The sequence below is a fragment of the Phoenix dactylifera genome, chromosome 16 (assembly GCF_051530095.1).
Source record: "Phoenix dactylifera cultivar Ajwa chromosome 16, Ajwa_hap1_PhDact_Kaust_v1.1, whole genome shotgun sequence".
NCBI lineage: Eukaryota > Viridiplantae > Streptophyta > Magnoliopsida > Arecales > Arecaceae > Phoenix > Phoenix dactylifera.
The window spans coordinates 22,897,465-22,909,043 of record NC_143205.1 but is presented as its reverse complement, the minus strand read 5'-3'; the positions used below and the strand labels follow the sequence as shown (position 1 = coordinate 22,909,043).

The 11,579-nt window shown below is 44.1% G+C and overlaps 1 pseudogene across 3 annotated transcripts; it reads left to right on the top strand.

Annotated features, from left to right (window-relative positions):
* The first annotated feature begins 2,811 nt into the window (after window positions 1-2,811).
* Window positions 2,812-8,745, top strand: LOC103711879 (histone-lysine N-methyltransferase family member SUVH2 pseudogene; annotated as a pseudogene). 3 transcript variants are annotated; one of them, XR_015974072.2, is made up of 2 exons: window positions 2,812-5,273; window positions 6,815-8,745. The product of XR_015974072.2 is annotated as a histone-lysine N-methyltransferase family member SUVH2 pseudogene, transcript variant X3 (transcript). The 3 variants fall into 3 exon arrangements; XR_015974071.2 differs by having other exon boundaries at window positions 2,812-5,186; window positions 6,815-8,744; XR_015974070.2 differs by lacking the exon at window positions 6,815-8,745 and having other exon boundaries at window positions 2,812-5,533.
* The last annotated feature ends 2,834 nt before the right edge of the window (window positions 8,746-11,579 follow it).

The following is an 11,579-nucleotide window of genomic DNA, read 5'->3' as shown; positions in this document are numbered from 1 at the left end:
GTGATGATCAACTAAGTAATGTGAACTCTAATGAGTCAATTGATCTAGTGAATGGTGATGAGGAGTCTAATTATAGGGTGAGGAGAAGGAACTTCTCACCAATTATATAGGGCAAACCATTTAAGGTCGCAGAGGGGGCAAATTGTGTTTGAGGAAGGGCAACTTTTTGTGGATGTGTAAGTTTAGGAATGCATCGAGAAATTATGTTGTCCAAGGTGGCTATGAACTTAAGAGGGATAAGAATGAACCTAAGAGAGTGACTGCCAACTGCTTAGGTTAGGGATGTAATTGGAGAATTCATTCATCCATTACACCTGACAGTAGAACATTCATGTTAAAAACCTTATGGGGCCAGCATACATGTGTAAAGCCTATAAAGAATAATAATGCAAAATAAAAATGGATAGAGGGTATTAAAGCATCACTTAAAAGCAGATCCACATATAAGTTAGGAGCTAATGTACCAAATTTTGGCTGAAAAGTATGGTGTTGAGCCTCACATGATGCAACTATATAGAGCAAAAAGAAAAGCTCCGAAAGGGGTAGAGGGGAAGCATAGTGAGTCCTATTCCAAGCTTCCTAGATATGCTGAACTACTTAGGCCAAAGAATTCTAGTATATTGGTCAAAATTGAGTTACATGAGAGACATGTGCAATTTAAACATGCCCCAATGTTTAAAAGGATCTTTGTATTCTTTGAGGCAATGAAGAAGGATTATTTAGAGGGTTGCAGACCCATTTTGGGATTGGATGGGTGTCATTTAAAAGGGCCCTTTGGTGGTATACTACTTTGTGCAGTTTTCATTGATAGGAATAGAAAATTGTTTCCTATGGCTTATGGTGTGGTGGAGATTGAGTGCAAAGATAGATGGAGGTTCTTTATGGAACATCTAAATGTTTGCTTTGGTGGTGATACAGTAGAAAAGCCATTAATTATAATGTCTGATGAGCAAAATGTATGTAGTTCTTTTATATTCCGTGCTTTAATTTGCTTGCAAGTTGTTTAATTTTCATTATGTAAATAGTTTACTCATACTATCTAATCAATATGTAGGGTTTGGTTGAGGCAGTTTCTGAGATATTGAAGACTTTCGGTCTACATATTGATATGATATCCGTTAATATCCTATAATATCTCAATTTATATCTATGGATATCCAATATCGCCACGAACTAAGATCGTGGAATAAATGACTTGCTTGTAGGTAATATGCTACAATAGGGGCATTGCCTTCCCTTATTGTTTCCTAAACTTCTTCAAGTTTGATAGAAAGTGAACTTATTTTAAACTTTTCGATACGTGTATAATTTAGGTTTGTTGCAAAGAAAAACTTTGGTTTTCCATGCAGCGCGAGTTTTAAAATTGATAAATGATTTTTGGTTAGTTTTTTTACTTAACATGACAATCATGCATCTCAAAAGTTTGTCGTGCAAGTTAGTCCAAAGTTAGTTTTCACTTAAGAGGTGGGTGCCAACTGGTTTAATTGGTCAACTTATTAGGAGATAGAATTGATAATATAAGTTCGTATTTCATCTATAGGTGAGTGAGGATTAATTCTTTAGGGCTCGTTCTTAGGTGGATAAATATCATTGAAAAGTTGGCCAATTTTTCCATTAACCAATTTACCCACATTCTCATGCTTCTCTAAATGGGTAAATTATTTTCTTATGAGTAGTATTTATCCATAAAATTAAAGAAAAGTTTTATCCATGGGGAGATAGGTAGATTATTTTTCCATTAATATTTTATTTTATTCCCAAAATACTTCTAATCTTAACATTAAATTATATTATTATTATTTTAAATAATATTATATTATAATTATAATTATATAATATTATATAATCTAATATATATAGATAAAGGGCATTATGGAAAATATGGATAGATATTAGCAACAAATACAGAAAAAATAATATGTAAAAGAGCACGAGTAATAGATTTTAGAGCTACTTTTCAATGCAAACAAAATATAGATAAATTCTTATCTAAATATTGCTTAGAAAATATTTATTTAGAGAAATACAGATTCTTAAATCGACTTTTTACCTCTAAAGAAAGGGCTCCAAGCTTTCCTTTAAGAAAAAGAAAAAGGTTCCACTTTTGGTACAACCACAATGACCGGCTAAGGAAGTTGGCATGTTCTACTTTCTTCTATTTGTATACTTTTGTAAGTTAAAAATATTATTTAGAGTACTAATGATGCAACAGGAAATTCTAGTTGTCTTTGTTCCATCCAGACAAGTCCTCTATGGAATCAAAGCAACGTTTACACTCATATAATGAGTTCTTTTTTATGTTATTTTCATTATCACTAGAAATAGATAATTATGATTTCTCTAAGGTGTAACTGAAAAATATCCATGTTAGATTTTGTAATAAAATAGTGAGGATAAATTAGAGATTTTTGGCAATTTATAAATCAAATATAAAATTGATTTATATTCTTGAGTATACTGATAAAAGTGTTTAATAATATTTTTTTAAACAAATATTTCTTACCATTTCCATTTGTCATTTTAATTTTTATTAAAATATTAAAAAATATTATTTTATTTAATATAACTAAAAATATAAATAGACAAAAAATAAGATAAATTTATATAAAAATTTGGAGAAAAGTATGCTGCCTCTTTCTTGCTGCCTCTTTCTTGCGGCATCCACTCTACTTTAGATTTTTTTATTTCTTCTTTTTTACTATAATTTTTATTTAAATATTAAAAATTATTATTTTATTTAATATAATTTAAAATATAAATAGACGAAAGATAGAATTGTTTTATATAAAAATTTAGAAGAAAGTATGCTGCAACTTTCGCGGGGCATCTACTTCACTATGGATCGTTCTTCCTCCTCTTCCTCCAACCCTCTCTATCTACATCTTTGGTAAGTAAAATATTCCTAAAAACACATAGAAAAGTCAAACACAAATCTCAAGTTTCCATGGATCCACCAGACCCTCCAGTTACCTTCCTAGATTTAAACCAAGCACCTCACCCACTAATTTCCCCCAAACTCGAACCAGGAGAACGGCAAGAACCCTCGAATGCAGGAAATGGACCTGGATTCCCCCTCCCAAGCCTCAACCCTCATACTGATCCCTTCCTCCTTGCCGACCTCCTCCCCCGTCTCCGCCGGATCACCCCCGCACCCGATGGCGACAAGCTCGTCGCCGACGACCTCCGCCGCGCCGAGAGCTACCTCGCCTCTTACGTCGATGGCCTCCGCCGCCGCCTTGCCTTCCCATTCGGCGCCGGAGCCGCCGGAAGTTCCACGGCCATCGTCCCCGCCCCCGATGCCGCCGCCGGATCCTCCACGGCCATCGTCCCAGCACCCGATGCCGCCGCCGGATCCGCCACGGCCATCGTCCCTGTCCCCGATGCCGCCGCCGGATCCGCCACGGCCATCGTCCCTGTCCCCGATGCCGCCGCCGGATCCTCCACGGCCATCGTCCCCGCTGTGGCCGACCTCGCCTCCCCCAAGAAGAAGAAGCCCCGCTCTGCCGAGATGGTCCGGGTCTCCTCCGTCGCCGCCGCCGACCAGATCTACTTCCGGGACATCGTCCGCCGTGCCCGGATCACCTTCGAGTCGCTGCGGCACCTCCTGCGCCGGGCCGAGGAGCGGACGGAGGCCGCCCCGTGGCGGACGCCGCCGCTACCGTTGCCGCCGCTGGGGCGGCGAGCCCGGGCCGACCTCGCGGCGGCGGGGATGATGAACCACCGGAACCTCTGGCTCAATCGCGACCGCCGGATCATCGGGTCTATCCCTGGGATCGAGATCGGCGACGTCTTCTTTTACCGGGTGGAGCTCTGCGTCGTCGGCCTCCATGGGCAGATGCAGGCCGGGATCGACTACGTACCGGCCAGTCAGACCGGCACCGGCGAGCCCATTGCCACCAGCATCATCGTCTCGGGCGGCTACGAGGACGACGACGACAGAGGGGACGTCCTTATCTACACCGGCCACGGCGGGAGGGAGAAACGAGATGCCCGGCAATCAGTGGACCAAGAGCTCAAGGCTGGCAACCTCGCCCTCAAGCACAGCGTGGAGTACGGCATCGAGATCCGGGTTATCCGTGGGTCCAAGTCCGATTGCAGCCCCTCCGGCAAGGTTTATGTCTATGATGGCCTCTATAAGGTCGTTGACTGCTGGAATGATGCCGGAAAGTCCGGCTTCGGTGTCTATAAGTACAAGCTTGTAAGAATTGAAGGCCAGCAAATGATGGGCAGCTACATGCTTAAGCTTGCAGAGGAATTGAAGACCAATCCTTTGGGAGTGAGGCCGGTCGGATACTTGAGCCTTGACATCTCAAACGGGAAGGAGACTTTGCCTGTGTTCATTTTCAATGATATAGATGATGACAAGGAGACATTGCTCTTCGAGTATCTCGCTCATCCGTTCTACCCGAGTTGTGTTTTTAATAGGAGAGGTTGGGTTGACGGAGGACGGGGGTGTCAGTGTGCATCCAATTGCTCGTTTGATTGCTCCTGTGCAAGAAGAAATGGTGGTGAGTTTGCTTATGATGGAAATGGGCTTCTTTTGAAGGGGAAGCCATTGATATACGAGTGTGGCACCTTGTGCCAATGTCCGATGAGTTGCAGGAACCGAGTGAGCCAGAAGGGAGTCAGGAATCAGCTGGAGGTGTTCCGGTCGAGGGAAACAGGGTGGGGAGTCCGGTCCTTGGATTTTATCCGGGCGGGAGCATTTGTTTGCGAGTTTAGTGGGGTGGTGCTGACAAAGGAGCAGTTGGAGATTTTTAAGATTGGTGGCGATGGTTTGATCCATCCCAGTAGGTTTCCAGGAAGATGGATGCAATGGGGAGATATTTCTGATGTCTTTCCGGATTATACACCTCCTAGCTTCCCTTCTTTGCCGGAGTTGAGCTTCTCAATAGATGTATCGAGAATGAGGAATGCTGCTTGTTACCTGAGCCATTCTTGTAGCCCAAACGTGTTTGTGCAGTTTGTACTCTATGATCACTATAATGAGTCATACCCTCATCTAATGATCTTTGCAATGGAGAACATCCCTCCTCTAACAGAGTTGAGCATTGATTATGGGGTGGGAGATGAATCTGTGGGAAGTTAACCCTATAATCTTTTCCTGGTTCCTTCAAAGCCTATGAAAATTTTGAAGGTGAAAATACTGATCTTTGGACAATGACACAAGGAGCTGCTTTTGACTGGTATTATGCTGAATCCTTCTGAAGTTCCCAGATATATTACTTTCTGTAGTTTGGTGCTGGTTCCCATAGCTTTCTTCATTATGCAAGGTAACTTAATCTTGAGGTTGTGGAGTTGAGTCTCGTATACGGCAGGCACACCATGACTGCACTGTTGCTTGTTAATTAGCAAGCCACAGATATGTTCTTGCAGGAAAGGTTTCTCTGTACAACTGTTGTCTGGCATGCTGAAATTAACTTTTCAGTTCTTTGAAGAGGGTATATTTTGGTGTTTTTTATGATCTGCATTCGATGTTTAGACTGTAAGAATGAAGGTTACGATTTCAATGATCCAAGAAGGATTCATGTCCCATCCAGATAGCTTTTCGTCCATTACCTTGCAAAATTTTTCCTTTGCTAGCTTTTCATGCATTACCTTGCAAAACTTTTCCTATTAGGATAACCGTGAACAGTAGCAGCACATTAGAACTTACGTAATACTTCAAAGAAATGATACAGTGTACCTGTCTTATTGTTGAATAAAGCAAATAGAAGTGGATAAAACTTTAATGTCTACTTTTTTCAAGAATACATGAGAGTGCATAGCTAGTGACAGAAAAAGTCTCCTTTATCTTGTTAGTAGAACTTGGAAGGTGATGGTTGATGGTTTACACTCCCTCTTCTGCATGAATATGTGCTGTTGTTATAAGGGAATTGCTTTATATTTACAATGACATGACATTTTCTCCTTGCATTTATTTACCAGTTTAGTGCTTATCGCCATAAAAGTCGTGTTACCATGTCAATACTAGTGCAAATTGTAGGCTTTCTTTTTCATTACGAGTTTTTTATTTCATTGCAAATGTGCGTGCATATCCTTACCTTTGGATGCGTGAATTATGTGAAACTTCAGAGTGGATGGCTGTTTGAATAGTCCCTTTTCAATTGGAAAAGTTTGCAGCATAAATAATATGCTCTTAAGCTTGTGAGAGCGACAGCTGAAGCTATATGTAGATACATTTTTTGTTCTTCTTGCAAGAAATTTGTTAAGAAGTACTGTAATGATATTAAGGACGTTTATGCAAAGTGGTATACTGGCGGCAAAAACCTTAAGGACTTCACATTTGTTTATCAATGCATAGATACCTTGTGCTTTTTCCTAGTATTGCACAACTTATTTAGTTTTATTAGTCAAAAACTATGTCGTCAAAAATTGATAACCCGAACATATTTGTCGTTTCTAAACTAGTTTTGCATGCTTGTCAAAGCTTGCTTTGCTGCAAATAAAATCTAGCAATCAAGTAATATACTAATATCTATCTGCATGGACGCCAAATTTTTTTCTCAGATTGGCACCCATTAGTACTTATCTACAGAGACATTAAATTTTGTACTTAAGACTGGCACTGGTTGACAAGTGTAAAGGTAAGGCTACATTTCATAAATGTAGTTCATGATATTCATTTATCATCGGTATCTGTTTATGTTGGGTGAAAATCTCCTGTAAATTGTTGAAAAAACTAGAAATTCATGCCATGCTCATGCACTTTCAACACTCAGACGCTTGTCCGTACACTTTCAATATAGATTATCAAAGTAGAAGGTCTTGTTCGATCTTTTTCTCAAAATTACTATTTTCTTTGTTTGTTCAGATGTTGATCATAACCTGATATATATAACATCAGAACCTTCAAACCACATGAACAGGAGAAGCTGATGGAAGGTATTATGAGGCTTGCAAAAACATTTAGAACACAGAGAGAGAGAGAGAGAGAGAGAGAGGAAAAATATTATGGCATGAAAAGACAATTCAGACTGTTCTAAGGAGATCCATTTTGGTTGTTGTACGAGGATACAAAAGCAGTGTATTACTAAAGAACTTGAAACTTTGATTGTATATACAGGTAACTCTGTTGACGGCAAAGTTTGCAAAATAAAACACGGCTTTACATGTATAGGCGGTTCGCGACACACTACACGGCGTGGGTGGGTCACAAGTAAATTTTTAGTCATTTTCGTAGCAATTCCTGGTATAGCTGATCTCAGTCAATGTATTTGAGCTACGATTTTATGTTGTTTTGGCTTCTAATCTCCATTAGAGATGAAATCCAAGCAACAAAGTTCCATCTATCTAGCAGGATCAATCTGATTATGAGGGGATCTGGAATACACTGCTAAAGACAGCAGGCTTATTGGAATGTCCAAGATGATCGTATCCTTTTCCAGGTGGTTTCTTCTTCTTCTTCTTCTTTCTTTTTTTTTTGGTACAGTAATCTCGCGTGAGCATTACCTACTAAGTCAAAGAACAAAATACTTCACAGCAGTGTTGGGATAGGTGCATAATAGGTCCAGAGAATCTCTGCAGAATGATGCGCAGCAAAGGAGGCGATTTAGTCGGCAGTTTTATTCATCTTCCGGAGCACATGCCCAGCTTAAAAGACGCCATATTCCTGTTGCAACCGTCAGACGTTCTCTAGAAGCGGGTGGTCGAAGGCCCCTGACCCCTCCTGTAGAATTCACTCAACCACCTCCATCGAGTTCCCCTCCAAAGTGATGCATCGGGTCTCCAGAACTCGCCTCGCATAAAAGACACCCTCCCATGCGGCTCTGGTCTCTGCTCCTAGAACAGATAACTCGAAGGTGCGCTGCTCTTCCGCCGCAATCAGTCTGGACTCGTGATCCCTAATTACAAAAGCGACACCCATGCCACCTCTACCAGCGGACAGACTACCATCAAAGTTCACCTTAAGGTGGCCAAAGGGGAGGCTCGTAGAATGTGAGTACATATCTAGGCACTATAGCAGCAGAGAGGGAGCCCAAATGTCTCTAGCTAATCTAGATGAAACAGTCGTAGTAGCCTCGGAGACTTCACTGGCCCGAGGAATAGCTTTATCCACCACAACTCTCAGAAGGGCCCTCCTGCTCTCGAAGATTCTGTCGTTCTTATCCAGCCAAATGTAATAAGCTAGATAGGTACCAACAATGCCCCTGGTAGCAGAACTCGGAGCTCGAAAGGCAGCCCTCAAGTGCCGGAGTAAATCCTTAGTAGGCTGAGTAGACCTCGGCAGGGGAAAAGAAGCCTGTCGCCACATATAAGCAGCGGCCCGTGGGCACTGTAATAGAACATGGCTAATCGTCTCCTCTAGCTCCGGGCAATCCATGTATAACAGGAAGATTCCCATTCTTCTTCTCGCCAATACACTCATGGTCGGCAGGCATCCTCAGGCCATGTTCTAGATAAACAAAACAACTTGTGGTGGATCCGCATCCTTCAAATCCAGCTACCATCCAGTCGCCTCGAGCTCTCACCATCTATCGCGGTCTGCACATGAACTGATCGGACCCTAGCCTAAATGTCGGGGGTGGTTCTGCTTTTGCTATGAAACTGAACACCGAAGTAACATGCAGGACGCGGGCCCAAACGAACTTCTTTGAGAAGGTTTCGTGTATGGTCCGAATTTGATTACCAGATGAAAATTTGAGTTTGATGACCTGTAAGGAAGCTTTGGCCTTGGCGACATCCTTTTTCCTCCCCTCGAACCATGAGAAAGTAGAACCTAAGATAGCAGATTGGATTGGCTAAAAATTTAAGGGAAAGGAATCTGGCAGAACAAGGAAGATGTAGTTTCCCGTTGACCACATCAAATCAATTTTGATTATATATATATATATATATATATATATATATATATATATGGTAAAAACGGCTAGTCATTTCATATAACTCTAACGTGAGTACAACCTATTAATTCGCGGGAAAGTAAAAGTTGTAAATAAGGATGAACGTCTTCTACAGACGTCCAAAGAAAATTCCCGGAATGCCGAGCAACAAAAGAGGCGACCCAGTCTGCAGCCTTATTCGCCTCCCTGAATACATGTCCTATCGGAATATCGCCCATCACCCGCGCCACCCTACGAGTCTCCCGAATGAGGGGATGACCATCCCCAAATCGATCCGCCCCTCGGAGACAGTCGATAACCACAGATGAGTCTCCCTCAAGGCAAACCCGCTCCACACCAAGTACCTGCCACGCATAGGATATACCCTCCCAAGCAGCCCGCAACTCTGCCCCGACCACTATGAGTCCTAGCGTGCGCCGCTCTCCTGCTGCAATCAACCTACCAAGGTGGTCCCTGATCACAAATCCAACCCCTCCAGTCACGCCATCCACTGACCGACTGCCGTCGAAATTTACTTTGAGATAGCCAAGGGGTGAGGGTACCCAAGAAACAAAGGCAAACCGGGGCGCTGAAGCAGCGTGGGGAGTACCCCAGATGTCCCTGACTATCCCAAAAGAAAATTCAATGGTAGCCGCAAAAACCTCCCTCGCGTATAGCGTCGCTCTGTCCACCACCCTCCTCGGGGACGACCTCCTCTCCTCAAATAGGCCGGTATTCCTGTCCAACCAGATGTGGTAGGACACGTATGCCACCAAAATCCCTACCTCAATAGATCGGGGACTCTGCATGGAAACTCTCAACATCTGAATCATATCCTGCACAGAGACTATCGAGTCGAGTAGTAGGACCGGTGACCTCCTCCATATCTCTCTGGCTCTAGGGCACTGCAAAAGAACATGCTCGGTCGTCTCCTCAATATCTGCACACTCCTCACAGCACTGAAAAACTGCCATGCCACGCCGAACTAACAAGCTCCTCGTAGGAAGACAGTCCCAGGCCATTTTCTAGATGAATAAAGCCACCCGCGGATGAATCTGCAACCTCCATATCCTACCACCCTCAATCTGACGAGCTGGCTCCCTACCGATCAAGGCATAGAGATCTAGCCCGAACCCTCGTCCGTCCCGTCGAGACCCATACTAGCCTGCCCCCCTGCTGGGGACTGGAAAAGACAGAACCGACTCCGCCAGCTGCTCCCCAAAAACCTCCCGGATCATCTCCTCCCTCCATCGACCCCCCTCTAAAGTCAACAGCTCGCTAACTCTGCAGCCTGCTAATCTCGTCGAATCCACCATGGTCGGCATGCGACAGATCGGCAGCTCGGTCACCCAGCTATCCTCCAACACATCAATAGACCAACCGTCACCTATGACCCATCTAATCTCTGGGAGCACCACCACTGCTCTAGTGCAAATCTCCCTCCAAATCGGTGAGTGGTGACGGCCAGCTCGCATCCCGGGAGCCAAGGCGCCATACTTGGCCCTCATCAGCGAGGACCACAAACTCTCGGGCTCGAGCACAAATCTAACTGCATGTCTAGCCGCTAGGGCCTCCCGCATCGTCACCAGGGACTGCACCCCCAGACCTCCGTAGCTAGTCGGCTGGCACACAACATCCCATGCCAATAAATAGACTCCATCTCTGCCACTGCACCTCCCCCAAATAAAGTTCCTGAATAACTGCTCAAGGGACCTCAGGACTGTAACTGGAATGAAAGTATTGGAAAGTAGGTAGATGGGAACTGAGGTAAGAACTGATCGAACCAGAGTGATCCTACCCATCATAGAAAGTGTATGCATTTGCCACCCCTCTAATCTGCGTCTGATACTGAGCTCCAAAGATGTACAGTTCCTACGTTGCAACCGCTGGCCGGAGAGTGGGACCCCCAAATATGTCATCATGCCCTCCTGCTCTCCCACCCCCAGGGTCTCCAATATAGACCGCCTTACCGCCACTTTGGTCTTCGGGCTGAAAATAATAGCTGACTTGGTCAAATTGACCCTCTGTCCCGATGCTGCACAGTAATCCTGAATAATATGACAGATGACCCGGGCCATCTGCCGCGACGACCTGGCCAGTAGCAAGCAGTCATCAGCAAAAAGCAAGTGGGAGATCGGAGGAGCCCCCACCGCCGGCCTATAAACCTCCAACTCCTGACTGACCACTGCCCGTTGTAGGGCTCTAGATAGTGCATCGGAACACATAATGAATAACAGGGGAGAAAGGGGGCATCCCTGACGCAACCCCCCTGAGGACAGAAAGAAGTGGGACAGCATCCCGTTCACCAAGATAGCAAAGGAAGGGGCACGCACACAGCCCATCACCCATCTGATCTAAGTCTCATGAAATCCGAACCCCTGCATGGACTGCTGCAAGAAATCTCATCTCACCCTATCATGGGCCCTCTCAATGTCAAGCTTGATCCCCATCAAGCTCCTCCTCACCGGAGCCCTACCGAGATCAAACATGAACTCCTGGGCAATAAGCACATTGTCAGATATACTCCGCCCCTCCAAAAAAGCCCCCTGCTCCGGGCTAATAAGCCTAGGAAGAACAGCTCTCAACCTGACAGTAAGGATCTTCGTCGTAGCCTTGTACAAGGTCGTACAAAGGCTGATCGGACGAAAATGACTCGGCTCCGTGGCGTCCTGCCGCTTCGAAATTAAGGTGATGAAAGTCCTCTGCCAATCTACTGCCATCACTGCTGTGCGAAAAAACTGCTGTATAGCCGCCATC